Consider the following 16890-nt stretch of genomic DNA (forward strand, 5'->3'; position numbering starts at 1 on the left):
AAACAACTAGATAGAATAATTATACTAATAATAAAAACAATAGTCAGTTTAGTTGGCAAGTATAAATGCCATGTGTATCCATTTATGTTCAGCTATATTGCCAATCTCATCACTAAGTGGTTGAAATGAGGTTGGGCATTCTTTACCAATAGTGTATTTGTCTGGGCAGGATAAGTAGTACATTTAAAATATCAATATAATGGTAATTTATATAGTTAAAAGAAACTTGTTTTAAGAGAAACATATAGGCTATCATAGATCACCTCCTGAAAAAGTTATTTGCCTTTGACTTCTGTACTTTGGGAAATCACACACATTGTGATTTAGAAATGCTCCCCATTATTGTATTACCTTTTATTAAGACTCCATAGTTCACCTTCTTAGGAAATATCAGTGCCTGGCTGCTTCTGGCCTCAGTACATTGGGCAAGTGACCTAAAAGAGATACAGTAAGCACAACCAGACTGAAAGCTAAAATTCTGATTTGCAATACTTTTAATCAGTCAGTATTTCAAAAAATTGTAACGTCAATAGTTCAGCATGTCAGCCAGGTGTGTCAGGTTTTCATTTAGTGACATTACATCTCTTTCAACAGTTCAAAAAAAAAATTGTTAATTGTGCCAGAAATTTTGTAAATGGAAAACTACCCATGCTTTTTTGCATGTGCTGTCTGCTAGGGCCTGTTTAGACTTGGGGTTGGAGGTGTTAAAAACTAACAGTTGAGCCCCCAAACCCCACTCTTAAGATGAAAAAGTAGTGGACAGGGGTGTTTATATTCATGTTTTGCTTTGCACCCATGGCAAAATCCACCTCTCCTGTTGCATTCGATGTGTAGTACTGCCACCAGATAAGACCCACTCAAGCAAATGGGAAGGTGCTGCAACACATGCAATCCATTGCTTGTGGTGGGACATTAAGGAGGCAATATGAAATGTGGTTCACTTTTAAGAGGCAGGCACGTTAGATGCAGGTCTGAACTTAGCTTTAAAGCGGAGTTCCAGCCGTTTTTGTGTTTATTAAAAGGCAGCAGCTACAAAAACTGTAACTGCTGGCTTTTAATAAACACACGCTTACCTGTCCCGGGTCCAGCGATGTGCTGACCCACGCAGTCCCTTCTCTCCTTGTGTTCTCCACGGAGCTGGCATCTCTACTGTGGGCACCAGGCTGTGACAGCTTGCAGCTTCACACCCTGGTGCCCACTGCACATGTGACATACCTCCTGATTGGTCCGGCAGTCTCCTGGGACCTGTGAAAGTTCCTAGGAGAGTGCGGGAGCAAGGCGGGGGCCAAAATTCCGTCTCACTTCGCCACAGAGAACTGAGCCGTAAGTGAGAGCGGGTACCTGTCAAAATCAAGTACCTGCTCCCCCCCAAAAGGTGCCAAATATGGCAGTGGAGGGGGGGAGGAGGCTAATAAGCAGAGCTTCCACTTTTGAGTCAAACTCCACTTTAAAAATTACATTTTTCTCATCTCCCTCAGAGAACTACAAACACCTCCCCCCTATGTTATGGAGAAGTGGACAAGGGTGAGGCTCCACAGCCTTATCTTGCTTCTGTTGCCATGATATAAAGGGTGAGTGACTTTAGGAAGTGTGTTTCTGACAGAATTGCCAGGTGACAATATAGGCAAAAAGTTTTTTTAAAACAAGAAACTAATGCAGCCATTAGTCATTATGTTTCACAGGTTTTTTGTAGATATACAAAATTGTATAATAATATTTTCCTACAGAAATGGAATGGTTAAAAAAGACCCGAATCAGGAAAGAGTCAAGCTGCATTACTAGGAAGTTGTACATTAAGTGCTGCAAAATCAGTAATATCACAGCCTTGGGAGTTAAGAGGTGAGTTTTAAACATAACACATTTCCTATCTTATATATTCAATTTCAGAATGCAATTTTAGATAACACAATTCACATAGCTAAAATTGAAACATCTGTGCTTTATCACAGTATTAAGAATAACTCAGTCATATATTCAAGCCATATTTTGTTTTCTACATTACATTTTATCTAGCTTAAGGTTCAACAGCTCATCTTACATTTGAGGATCTAAATGTGGAATGTTATGGATATCACAATAAAATTTTTATGCACACTTTGGTCTGTGTGCACAATTTTTTTTCTTGAAACCTATGATTAGAAAAGTTGTTGGACACATTAGCAAATTACTTTGAAAACAGTTCCTTGAGATTATAACTTTTTAGTTGTCTTTGTGCATAGCAGAAAGATTTTATTTACTTAAGCTTTAATTCTAGCAGGAAGTGGGACAAACAAGTCTATTAACAATTTTCAGTTAAGAAATCAAATAGCTTAAGAGCACTAAGGTTTTCAATCAAAAAAATGAGCATAACGAGGACCTTGACAATACAGCAGCCAAGTCATCTATAAACAATAAAAACACAGAACATCCAGTCTTTGTCTATACATCTATTTAAGTTGTTATGTACTGTTATTTAGAAACATAAATTAGTTACTATGCTTATACCTATGTTCTTTATGTTTTCAGAACTGTACCAGTTCTGAGACCTGGCAATACATCACTATCAATACAAAACTATTAGGTTATACGCTACGTTAAAGTGATTCAAGCAAAATAGAATAAGTGATTTCTTAGGCTGGTCTGAAGGCTGGGTCTGCCTGTTGAACTAACCTATCGCAATTCATGGATAAAATTCCCTATTAAGCCTACCCACGTAATATCAATTAGCTCTGAACCATGATAGTCCAGCCATCATGCTCATATATTTTTGTAATTGCAAAGGCGGGCTCTTCCTAGATAGATTTGAGCATATTTATTTCTATTATAGAGTAACTGAACTCTGTGCCCCCCAAAAATGGAAGGCAAATGACCAGTCACTGGAAGATTTGTACTCTGTAAGCAGTGTAAGCAGTGGCTTCTCTTCACATGTAATTGCTTCTTCTGAACAGTTGCATGTGAATAGAGTGTCCAAACATGGATGCAGACAGTGTGGGATTTATTTACTAAAGCTGTTTCACTCAGAATCATGTGCACCTCTGCATGGAAACCAATCAGCTTACAGGTTTTATTGCTCAAGCTTAGTTGATTAAGCTGAAGTTAGAAGCTGATTGGCTACCATGCACAGATGCACAAGATTCTGAGTGAACCAGCTTAAATCTCCCCCAGAGTGTTGCTACAGTTGTGGCCAAAATTATTCAACCCCCACTGAAATTGAGTGTTTTGGCCAGTTTGACATTGCTTTTGATCATTCAGTCATCTTGCTTACATTTACATTAAAGAGGCACTTGTAGGTCAGACAAATATAACATAACAGTTATAATGAAATAACCACAAATGTCTTTTCTGTGCTCACAGCATTATCAGTTTTATTCAACCCCCAAGTGACATTCAATCTTAGTACTTAGTACAGCATCCTTTTACAGTTATAACAGCTTTTAAACGTGAAGCATAGCTTGACACAAGTGTCTTGCAGCGATCTACGGGTATCTTCGCCCATTCTTCATGGGCAAAGGCCTCCAGTTCAGTCACATTCTTAGGCTTGCGCACTGCAACTGCTTTCTTTAAGTCCCACCAGAGGTTCTCAATCGGATTTAAGTCTGGTGACTGCGATGGCCACTCCAAAATGTTCCAGCCTTTCCTCTGCAACCATGCTCTAGTGGACTTGGAGGTATGCTTGGGATCATTGTCCTGTTGAAAGGTCCAACGTCTCCCAAGCCTCAGGTGTGTGACGGACTGCATCACGTTTCCATCCAATATCTCCTGGTACTGAAGAGAATTCATGGTACCTTGCACACGCTGAAGCTTCCCTGTACCTGCAGAAGCAAAACAGCCCCAAAGCATGATTGACCCTCCACCATGCTTCACAGTAGGCAAGGTGTTCTTTTCATCATAGGCCTTGTTCTTCCTCCTCCAAACATAGCGTTGATCCATGGGCCCAAACAGTTCTAATTTTGTTTCATCAGTCCACAGAACACTATCCCACAACTTTTGTGGTTTGTCCACATGGCTTTTGGCATACTGCAGTCGACTCTTCTTATTCTTTGGAGACAGCAAGGGGGTACGCCTGGGAGTTCTGGCACGGAGGCCTTCATTACGCAGTGTGCGTCTTATTGTCTGGGCTGAAACTTCTGTACCCACATCTGACAAATCTTTTCTCAGTTCCTCAGCAGTCACACGGGGACTTCTCTCCACTCTACGCTTCAGGTAGCGCACAGCAGTCGAAGTCAGCATCTTCTTTCTGCCACGACCAGGTAGCGTTTCAACAGTGCCCTTTGCCTTGAATTTGCGAATGATGCTTCCTAAGGTGTCTCTTGGTATGTTTAACATCTTTGCAATCTTCTTATAGCCATTGCCCTTCCTGTGAAGAGAAATCACCTCTTCTCTTGTCTTCCTGGACCATTCTCTTGCCTTCACCATGTTTGTAACCACACCAGTAAATGTCTAGAAGGAGCTGAGTATCACAGTCATTTTAAAGCTGCCTAATTGGTGCTTATTATGCTTGATTGCTGCTCGGTGACATCCACAGGTGTTTTCAATACCTGATGGAAAGCACCTGTATGAACCTCTGTTCTTCAGAGTGGTAGTCTTTAAGGGGTTGAATAATTGTGGCAATGAAGAAACCACATAAGAACCATTTACTACTGTATTACATAAACAATTGATGTCATTTTAGTTGCATTTGGGTAGTTACAACGTCCTTGTAGGATTTGATTCTGAATACAATTCCAAATGTACACTATAGTCCCTAAACCCCTTTACAGCATTGGGGGTTGAATAATTTTGGCCACAACTGTATGTCCAGAGGCAGCATTGAGCCACCTCTGAGCAAACTATCCATAGATATGCACCCATGCCTTACTTTGCATTGTGTTTCTCTGTGGGGTGGCCATTTTGGTAGAGGCAGGGTTTTCCTCATACCAGAGATTCCAGGAAGAAAAACAGTGAGCAGCACAGACCCTCTGTTCTCAGCTGCATAAGGAGCTTAGAGAGCCAGGGGAGGAAAAAAAGCAGCATACCGATCTTCTCAGTGAATGGCTGTGTGTGTGTGCGTGTGTGTGTGTGTGTGTGTGTGGGGGGGGGTCAAAACAAGCCTGATCATTGGAGGAGAGCAGGCTGAGTTCTCAGCGCAGCTACAGAACTCAACATGCTGTCCTCTCATGCCTAGTATGGTCAATTATTAATAGGAAAACAGAGGTACTGGCAGGAACACCAGATATCTTACACAAAGGAAGCAATGCAAAGAAAACAGGATACTTTTTCACATTAGTACATGGTAAAGCAAGTAAATGTCAGGAATATGAAATGTTGGGTTTACATATTCTTGTTTACATATTCTTTAATTTAGTCTTATATTGTGGGTATAGTGAGATGCACAGAATATTTTGTAAGATCTAAGTTGATTGTTCATCGCTAATGGAACCTCCAATGAATGTAAGGCAAGAAAATAAACAATGGACACTCATGATATTATACCTTAAGTATAAATGGCCTCTGATGATGGCATATGTTGGTCTTTGTTTGGCCCAGTTTCCACTGCCTGGTTGAAAGTATTAGTAAAACATAGTTTTAGAAAGTTACATCTTCTTCTGAGAACATCAAGTAACCCACAACCTTTTACAATTTACTTTTGTATGCAGTTTTAGGGTTCCCGGAAAAGTTATGATTATAGTAAGGAAACGTTTATGAAGTGTAGCTTATAATATTGCACACCTGCCATTTCTTTCACCAAAATATATGAACTAGGTGATAGGTGGAATGCAAAGTGTTGTCCTTTTGTAAAAAAAAAACAACTTTCACCAATTCAAAATGATTGCAACATTACTAGTTTAGATGTGGTAGCAAATCTCATTGTCTTAGTTGTTGGAATTGTTCTAATAAATAGAATGTCCAGGATTTGGGGAGATCTAAACCCTTCCCCATATCTGTAGGATGCCACAATTTTTACAAATAATTCCCCTATTCCAACATAATTACAAACAAATTCTAACAATGTTGTTGGTTTAGTGAATGATTTTGAGCAGTATTCATGCTGGCTCATTATGAAGAGCATGAAATTTTATTTTCATGGTCTGCTAATAATGCCAGCTTGCCCAAGATGACATTTTCATACCATAGAGATTATGCACAATTAAATATCTTTTTTCTTCTAAGCCTTAAACTGGTCATACACATACAGTAAAGGTCAGGCATAAATGTAACTGTATGATCTAACCATCTTACTGTGCATAGTAGCAAATCACCTTCTAACTTCAGCTTGTTCAATTAAGCTTTGACCAAAAAAAACCTGGAAGCTGATTGGTTTCTATGCAGAACGGCACCATATAATGCACTCTCCAGTATTAGTAAATCAATTCCTATGCCTTCCTTGTTAGTTTCCCGAATAACCCTCTAGCAGCACAAGTCAGTTTGTTTGGGGCAATGGAAGGAGAAAGGGAACCGTGATGAAGTATTGAGTGAATGAGCCTGGGTTCGGTTTGTAGGAGGGTCTATGAAACTACCATGATCTTTTTTTGCCATTTTTAAGATACTGGTAAAAAAGGCACCTACAGTATATCTAAGCACTGTCATAGGAGACATGTACCAATGCAAAAAAAAGAAAGTTAAGCAAGGAAGGGTCCTTTCACACTGCTTAAAGGACAAAAATAGACAAACAACATATTGGGTGAATTGTTTTTGTATTGTTTTTAAAAGACTTGTTCACGGTGTTTGTCTGTTTATCTACATTTCACTTTTTGGGGGGAATGAGTGGAAAAAAGGGCGTGCATGGAAAATAGGTGAGCAGCAGGACAATTTTAAATACCAAATTTAAGCCAAAAGTAACTAGGAACAAAGATGAAAGGTAGAAGTTTTAACACAAGAATGAAGAGACTGCAGAAGATACAGCAGTGGAAAACAGGCTAGAATCAGGAATTTTTTAAAGAGCAATTTTAGTCCTAATTGCTAAAAAAAAAAGCATTAGAGGGAGTTGTATCAGAAGAATTATTATACTACAGAGGATAGTGCAGTGTAAAATTTGCCAACAGCAGGATAGTTTTAGGGTTAATATGCCAAACTGGTGTATATCCAACTTTTGTTTTATATATGAGATATGCAGGTGCAGTGAATATGGATGTTGTAATGTGAGGTGTTTTGGGTACCCACTGTTTTTCCAATTATTTTTTTATCTTTCAAAGGATGCATGAACATACTGTGAACAAAAGACAGCTCCAAGAACAGATGTCCAGGAACAAGAGAATGCTTAGCTCTGAGCATCCCAAAATTGCTAATGTGCTATAAGCATAATATAAAATGGAAGAAATCCCCCTAAAGAACCAAAAACCCCAAAGTACAACTACTAAAACAAGCCCACCCTTCTGGTTTTTTTTTTTTAAATAGAAACTTTGCAGGAAAAAACTACTTTACCTAGCAAAGGCCCTATTGACATTATCATATTACAGATGCATCATCTGTGTATTTGCCTTTAAATTATTTTGTCCCTTCCTCACTCTGTAGCTAGGGCATTTTTTGTGTACTTAATCCCTCCCTTCCTCCATTTTTGTTCTTCACATGTACTGTGTTCAGCTGGAGCTATACACACCATGGTTTTTGACCTGATGATCATGTGTATGATTTTTACAAGTTTTGGAGTAAAAACGTTCTATGATCTGCTGAATGTCATTTCGATAGTGTCACTGTCTGCTAATTCTGAGTCTGTGTCTTAGTTAGAGATCCCATTTGCAGTGCTTAGATTGGAGAGGCAGAACAGGCATAAAATAAAAACCAGTATACTCCCCAAATAAACAAAACCCCAAAAACACTGCACCCCACATCCCCAAACAAACCCTTTTTTAAGGAAAGCCTTGCAGAAAAAAAGGCTGCTCTGCATAGGACAGCATGCTAATAGTGGCTTCTGATCTCAAATCACCCCAAAAATTAAATGTAAAAAGTCCCCAATAATAAGATAAACCGCATAAGAGGGGTTGACTGTCCAAAGAGCTAGCAATTAGATTTAAAGTACAGTTTCCAAACTGACCCTAGAACTCATAACAAAGACACAACTATTACCAATGTTATTAGGCCCTCACAGTGCATTATCATTACAAACAATGGAGGGTGGTAGTGCAGCATTAGTTAGCCAAAACCCCAAACTGAGAACAGCTTGGATTAGCCTTGAACCCATGCCCAACCCAAACTTGAAGCTCATCCATACTGAGAGACAGCACTGGTGAAGATGTTAGTGATCCAGCAAGGTTTTCCAGCTTGCCCAATTACTTTATTTCACCAGAACGTTTGTTCAGGTCTCTCTTGACTTGTCTAGCAGACACTGGATTGCCACTTTATTTATCCTAAAAGAGACATATCAAAATTAAGGAGTCATCAGAAATTGCTATTACTACGCTAATCGTACATATGCAGACTAATGCTGCAATATAGCTCTGAGGAAAGGGACTCATCCCCAAATCGCGTCAGCCATTTGACCACACTAACAGTTGGAACACCTTACCTGTTGTTGCGGCCATCTCCATTATGCAAAAGCCTTTTATACATGCTATGTCTGTGAGTATGTTTTTGTCTTTTACACCTTTGAATAAATCTTGGATAATGCACTAGGTACTTGCGCCACCTGTCTGCTCTTTTTCTAATGCTGCAATATTACCTGGTTAATTTGGAGGATTTAGTAAGATCAACAAGATTCCTACTTTGAACAAAGAACTGTGTCAGGCTGAATAGGTGATCAGCTTACAGCGTAAAAACCCTATTTAAATATCAGTGCATTTGTGTAGAGTCCTGTATAGAATTTATAGCTAACGTTTTTCATTTCTACAGCGAGTAAAATAGGGTAATCAGTCTACCTAATTTTTATAAATACAAAAGATATCATTAAAAATGAGGGACAGTTAGGATGCGTGGGGATCTAGAATGAGTGCATTGCCTTGAAAGGGATGCCATGAAAATTCATCATATCATTTCAGCATTGTATTTGCAGAGGCAATGTCCATTTTGTCCCATTTCAACTAAAGCACCAAAATTGGCCACTTTTTATCAATTATAATATACAGCATTACTCTCTGTAGCAACAAAGCAAGCACCTTGCAAAAGTAGATTTCATAGAGGTATTTTAAGTGCATCTGAAAAACTTTCTGTGACCTTTTTTATTTGTAATATTGACCTCAGACATTTTACAGTATGGTGAAAAGTTCACACCATTGAGAGCAGCCTGAACAGAAAACCACATAATAACACATTTTGTGTACACTATGTAAATAAACCACCTTAACCACTTTGGAATGTTTTACCCCCTTCATGATCAGGCCATCTTTTGCTATAAGGCAAAATCTGGCAATTGCATGGCAATTAAGTGTGTGTTAATTGTTTTGTGTGAAAGTTATAGTGTCTAAAAACTATGGTATATATACTGGAATTTACACAGCTATGACACTATACTAGTAATGGTGGTGATCAACGACTTATAGAGGGACTATGATAGTGTGGCGGGCAATCTGATGCTAACAGACCCTCGCTGGGAGGTACACTAACTGACTGACACTGACATCAATTGTGGCACTAGTAGAGTGATCAGATATAATACTGTACACTGTCACAGTACAAATGATACTGGCTGGGAAAGGGTTAACATCAAGGGGCAATTACAATGTTAACTGTGTGCCTAACAAGTGTAATGTGTGTAATATGTGCTGCTTTTGCTGGGAGAAGAAGCAGCCAGATTACTGATTTGTGTACAGAGCCCTATTTGTTTGTAAACAGCTACAGCTCATCAGCAGGTCTCTGCCATTAATCATTGGCTGGGACCTGTCAGCAGGGGATGTGCGCATATGCGCCCTAACTCAGAACAGGCAGGACGAAGTAATTGTACGTGAGCCATCCTGCCACAGTAAATGTAGTAAAAAGAAGTAGTTTTGTGAACTATTTCCACATATAGGTCTTAGATTTTTTTTTAACTTTGCAGGCTTCATTATGGCATAGTTATGTTCCCCTGATTTAGAGTTGTTTAGCTTGTCTGAGGTTGACACTTCAGTTTCAGGTATCAGAGGTCACCCAGAGCTGGAAAGTTGATTCCTGCCAAATGCCTGAGTTCATGCCAATTCTTTAGAATGAACAGCAGTGTTAAATAACAGAGTCCTATAGTTAAACTCTTCTTGACTATGTAATGCATATCTGTGGCAGCTGTGTGGGAGAGCTTTAACACCCTGCCACCACATATATGCATCCATGTGGCTCCAAGGTTCTGTGCTTAGAGTGCACTCACTCCATTCTCCCAGCACACTGACAGAGCTGTCACCAACAACTCACAGTCACTGTCTACAATTGGGAACCATCAGGTCAGGTTCCTGATCATGTAGGTGCTGTGACAGTCAATCACAGTGATCACATGATTGGGAAGCTGCTTCCAGCTCCCAGCATTAACACCCACTTAAAAGGTATGTGGGTAGGCTGCAGAATGTTTTTTTCCCCCAAAAGATGGGAGATGGGTTGTGAGGTCAGCCAGTGGAAAGGACAACTATCTATCACTATCTATAACTATCACGTGCGTCGTGACTTCATCAGGGTACCCGACGCACGTGATGCAACGCGTTAGAACGCCATTCCCAGTTCAGAGATACGTCACTTCCGGTCACGTGGGGACGCATGTCCGGACGCAGCGGCCATATTGGTTTCCCTCCCTGTATGTGAATACACCCAAGGAAAGAGGTGGAAAGCACTTTGAATAAAGAAATACATGTGAGTGGGAACAATATGTTGTATTGAGTGTCTTATTAAACAGTATTACACTATGGGAAATTCTGTTTGTGTCCTATATGACGTTTAAGAGGAGGTGGAGTGGAAGTCCTGTGATCCCTTGCTGAGCTGCCTGGATTAAAGGATTGCCTTTGAGGAGAGCTATAGCCTTGTGGCCCTGTGTGGGTCAAGGTGGGGAGGTGAGCAGGCATTTCTGCCATTGGAGGATTCCTTTTTGAGCACTAGAAGTGAAGATCACTGTGTGTTTTGACAACATTGCATGGACTTTTTTTGTTGATTGTAGACACAGTGTTTTTTTATGTATTTATTTATCACAAGAAATTAGTAGATTTAATATATAATTTATTTTCTATTGAATATTTTGATATATGGTTCATCACATTAATTAATAATCACGTATTTTGATTAAGAATCACAGTTTTATTAATTCCAATCTTTTAGGTCTGTCACAATTTGTCACGGATATATATATTAATTTTTGCATTATTGAATATCATAATCACGGACTTTGATTTCATAACACTGATTAATTTGAAGAATAATTAAGGGAATATTAATTTTGTTATATATATTCTTAATCACGGGTTTATATTATTATGAGTTATTTATGTCACGTTTATTTATGATTTATTTATTTAGGATATCTCACGGATATATTATTTTTATGTTGATGGTATTTTGTAATTATTACAGTTTTGATGGTACTTATCATGTATATATAAGGTTTTTTTAGCGCTTCACTATTTTAGTGTGTGGTATTGTATTACTTACAAGCTGCCATAGGCTGTTGAGTGATCCCGGGGTTGTGGCAAGATGACAGGGGCGGCATGTCATCCCGCCCACACATCGCGATCCAGGGAAATGAAGACACCGGACCCGCTGACAACCTCCCTACCCTTCCTCCAGCAGCACCTTGTGGACTGGATTGATGTGGGACTGGGACACAGAGTCGCGAAACCAGGTAAGACACAGCAGCCCCCATTGTCGAGCAGGCGAGTGGAAATTTCAAGGCCTGGCCTACATGTATGACAAAGTTAATAAAAATTTTACAATGCTGCACAGTTTCTTAATATCTACCGGGGCATCTTGACTGCATGTACTATTTTCTGGGAAAGATTAACTTAGCCTTTAGGAACTGGTGTTGTCTTTGTTCACTTGGGACAGGAGGAGAAGCTAAGCAGGATTTCTTCTCATACGGAAAGCACACTCATAGCCACCATGAAAGTTTTTATAATGCTGGTCTGTGCATTGCCCTTCGGGGGGACATTAGGATTGTAACCTGTTACAGATGGAAGAGAAAGAGAGGACATTCATAGGGTGAAGGTGAAAGCTGTGTAAAGTTAACATTAGTTTTCATTATGCGTAATTGTATTATTTTTAGAAGTTCAGTGTGGCTCACTGTGAGGAAAAAGCTACTTTTGTTGGGTTTTGGATTGTTAAGTTCACTGTTGTACAATGTGTTTTCAAGATGCATTTGGGGTGGCATTAACAAAGAATTAGCACCTATATGGGTCCCAAAAGGGCAACGGGCACTTAGGAATGACAGTTACTTTAAATATTTTCAAATGCTGTAAAGGCTGTGTGTAAAATGTAAAGTCCTTGAAGACACATAAGTGAGAACTCAAGTGCTTTAATTTTTCTTTTTACAAACAATTATAAAGACATAGTATACACTCACTGGCCACTTTATTAGATACACCTTGCTAGTACAGGCTGGACCCCCTTTTGCCTTCAGAACTGCCTTAATTTTTTGTGACAGCTTCAACAAGATGTTGAAAACATTACTCAGAGATTTTGGTCTATATTGGCATGATAGCATCACACAGTTACTGCAGATTTGTCGGCTGCACATTCATGATATGAATCTCCCGTTCCACTACATCCCAAGGGTGCTCTATTGGACTGAGATCTGGAGACTGAGGAGGTCATTGGAGTACAGTGAATTTATTGCCATATTCAAGAAACCAGTTTGAGATGATTTGAGCTATGTGACACGGTGCATTGTGCAGCTGGTAGTAGCCATTAGAGAATAGGTACGCTGTAGTCATAAAGGGATGGACATGGACAGCAACAATACCCAGGTAGGCCATGATGTTTAAACAATGCTCAATTGGTACTAAGGGGCCCAAGGTGTAACGATAAATATCCCCCATTATACCACCAGGCTGAACTGTTGATACACAGCAGGACGGATCCATTCTTTCATGTTGTTTACGACAAATTCTGGCCCTACCATCTGATTGTCTCAGCTGAAATCGAGACTCATCAGACCAGGCAACGTTTTGCCAATCTTCTATTGTAAAATTTTGGTGAGCCTGTGTGAATTGTTTCCTGTTCTTAGCTGACAGGAGTGGCACCCAATATGGTCTTCTGCACCTATAGCTCATCTGCTTCAAGGTTCAATGTGTGTGTACATTCATGCCACTCACTGGATATTTTCTCTTTTTTGGACCATTCTTTGTAAAACCTAGAGATGGTTGTGCATGAAAATACCAGTAGATCAGCAGTTTTTTTAATACTCAGACAAGCCCATCTGGCACTAACAACCGTGCCATGTTCAAAGTCACTTAAATCCCCTTTCTTCCCCATTTTGATGCTTGGTTTGAACTTCAGCAAGTCATCTTCACCATGTCTTGATGCCTAAATGTACTGAGTTGCTGTGATGTAATTGGCTGATTACCAATTTGTGTTACCAAGCAATTGAACACGTGTACCTAATAAATTGGCCGGTAAGTGTTATTATGTGACAGCATTTTGAATTTCAATTCTCCTTTGTTTTAAAATCTCATAAATGCCCAGGTGTAAGCACTAGAAATGTTTTTCTTTTATAAAAGATTAGACAGCTGTCGTTTGTAGATGCTCTACAGACAACCTAAAATAAGACGAATATAAGAGCAACCAATAAGTCTTTTTGAATTCGTATTGTAGCAGAACACACTGTGCTGAGCTCTGTTGGCTGGCTCTGTGCATTCTGATTCTGCAGCAATAAGACTACAGATCAATAGACAATAAATATAGTGACATGATTCACTTTAGTAGAGAGCAGATTCCCTCCTGTGTACCTGCAAATTCTTCTATTCCTTGTCCTTGGTAACAAAGTGCAGACTTTATAGATGACATTTAAAAATTACCTTTCACACAAAGTACAGGCAATACATTGCTTTGAGTTTGCAGTCTTGCTTTATTTTTTCAGGAAAATATTTGGTTGCAAGACAATAATGATAACAGACTAAAATAAAAAAAAATCTTTGCTAATCCTGCTCCCTAAGGGAAGCAGATAAGTTACAGAGTTATATAAGATATATTCATCAATTCCATAGTCACCTAATGGAGCATTAATGGCGCAGAATAGCTCAGTCCCTTCCATCCCGTCTGTTTTTTTCAGGAGGAGGATCTTTTCATCTTTTTATGGTAGCTTTTTAAATACTTGTCATGTACTATAGTGTTTCTTACCCTTTTTTTAAGTCAAGGCACCCTTTAAAATTCTGCACCTCATTCTAAAAATGTAAAAAACTAAACTAATAATTTAATGCAGCAAGATCCACACACATAGGTCACCCATCGTTTGAGGTGATTTATTCTTTCAAAGCATATACATCTCTGCACACTGGTACTGACTAGTATTCCAATGTTTCTCTTCTCCCTCAGTTTCTCTACTCCCACTGAGCTAATGTGACCCCAGTGCTGAAGGAGAGGATCAAGGGAGCATCAAACAAGGATGCTGTACAAGTGCCCAAAGTCCTCCTTCTCAAATGATGACATCATTGGTTGTTAGGATGCCAGCAGCTAGAAGGTTGTAATGGTGCAAAATGAAAATGTGGTTTTGTGTAACTAAAAGGCAAAGTTGATCCACTGACTGGCATGTATACAATTTGGGGTAATTTCTAGGCAGTTTGCCAAGGCACCACTGAAGAAACCTGAAGGCACCTTGTTTGAAAAAGGCTGATATTATAAAGAACATACAAGTCAGTATCAATGCAGCAAGGGGCTGGTATCTGGGTGCTGGCCGAGTGCTGGTCTGGTATATCCTGGGGAAAGGGGCACTTGGCATTTTATCAGTCTTCATCAAAGATGTATAAAAATTACAAATCTAAACAATACTCACCTTGCATCATTACACAAGCAGTTGTCACTCTAAACCCAGTGAACATACATAGAAATGAATAGATTACTCCTGGAAGAGTACAGTAATGTTGTGCAACTAAAATATCAGTTTTAAAGCAAATTGCTATACAGTGTAAATTGTTTTTTTTATTTGCAGGTTAGCTGGTTAAGTGTGCTGGGAAAACTTTTGTTTATGCTGTGAAAAGTCTGTCCATGTGCACCTTACTTTTAAAGCTAGTTATAAATTGGGGTGGGTGATATATTTGTTTAGTTAACCCTTTAAAGCAGAGAAGGCATAGGTACATTTTTTTAAGTGTCTACTTTGGGAAATTACCTGATTTAAATATTAGCAATATTTAGAGACAAAATTGTTAAAAGAATACTTTATCTATTTAGACATCACCCCTGTATAGCTAAAGCTTTTGTTTAGAGAGGAGTTCTCCTTTATTTTTAATTCTTTAACAGTTATTGGTGCAGAGAGGTTAAATGAATAATTGTATACTTACTGTCTGAAAATATCTGACAGTTCAAGTCACATCTTTTTCCTAGTGCTGCTGGAAACACTTTACAAGTGATTCAAGTGAAATCATTCTTTCAAAAGCCTCAGACAGAAATCAATCAGCTCTTGCCATTTCCCCCAGGACTCATCAACAAGCACAACATGTTGTCGGCAAAACAATCTGCAGAAAATATTTCTTTAATTCTGACATGCAACAAAATGCCTTTTAGCAAAAATACCTCATGTAATATTTTAACAATTTTTATTTGCCATATTTTTTCATGAAATAATCAGACAAGAACTGTAATATGGTGCTCTACTGCAATCAACTTATAATTAGCCTTTGCAGAGCACGCCCATTAGTTTAATGACTAAATGTCTAAATTAAGTGGGCTTGTGTGTCATTAGACGTTAGAGTCATTCCATTAGTGTTCGTTAATGTTATTTGTTTGAGGGCTGCCCTGAGCACATAGGGGCTTGAAGGTAGGAAAAGCGTTAGAAGCTGTCGGTGAATAGTTTAATGTTATTAAGGTAAGGAGCAGGGAAGAGGTGGTTATAACTTAGGGTTGGTGCACACATATGCAGCTCTGTGAGCCATGTTTTGTGAGGGCATTTATTTGAATAGGCTGTCATGCTTCCTGAAACGCAGGGAAAAGGTTCCTGCAGTATTTTAGAAATCGCAGCCTGCACGGGAATTACAAGTGTAGTACGGTTCCCAGTACATGAGCAATTTCCAGTATATGCACCATGTCATGAAGATGGTTGCAAACAGATATGAACCTAGCTGTAGAGAGACTTGAGAAGGAACATACAGAAGAGCAATTTGGGCTATTGAAAAAAGTGTGGGTATGGCAATGATTAGAGGTGCATACATTTGGAGAATTGAGGTATGGAAAGAGGATGGGGGACATGTGCGACATGTTGTAATTTTGTCACAGCATTGGCAGGTGCTTGATGGTGCCAAAAAAATATAATTGTTGATAATATTTGGAAGGGTGATTTAAATGGATGTTAACCTCAGACATAAAATATGAACAAAGCATATCCCTCTATAGTGTGTACTTACTGTGTAAAAATGTATGACAGTTCAAGTCACATCTTTTTCTCTCTCAATTAAGAGCAGTAAGTGTCATTTCTGTCTGTTGCCTCAATCCTCTGCTATCAACATGAATCACTTCTGACAGGTTTTCCTGACACCAAGAGAAAAATGGTGACAGGGAGGGATTTCCAGCTAATTGACAGCCTGTTCTTGTGTGCTGTGTGGACACAAGTGTGTCTCTTCCCTCCAATCAGCTCTCAGAGATCCCTCACTGCACTCTGCAGAGTGTAACTTCAGTTTTCAGCCCCCCTTTTCCTGAACCACCAGACAAGCTTTAAAATTCAGCACTTTGAATGGATGTACAGTAGCGAACACTGCAGATAGACAAGTACAACGTATGTAGTAGGATTATTTTCATTTCTGTGTATCACCTGAGGCCAGTCACTTCACTAGGTATATGGAAGGGTTTACAACCACTGAACTAGTGATGTGCCGAACACCCCCACATTCAGTTCACATTCAAATGCTCGAA

The sequence above is a fragment of the Staurois parvus genome, unplaced genomic scaffold (genome assembly GCF_062004578.1).
Source record: "Staurois parvus isolate SC_StPar_1 unplaced genomic scaffold, SC_StPar_1.0 ptg000097l, whole genome shotgun sequence".
NCBI lineage: Eukaryota > Metazoa > Chordata > Amphibia > Anura > Ranidae > Staurois > Staurois parvus.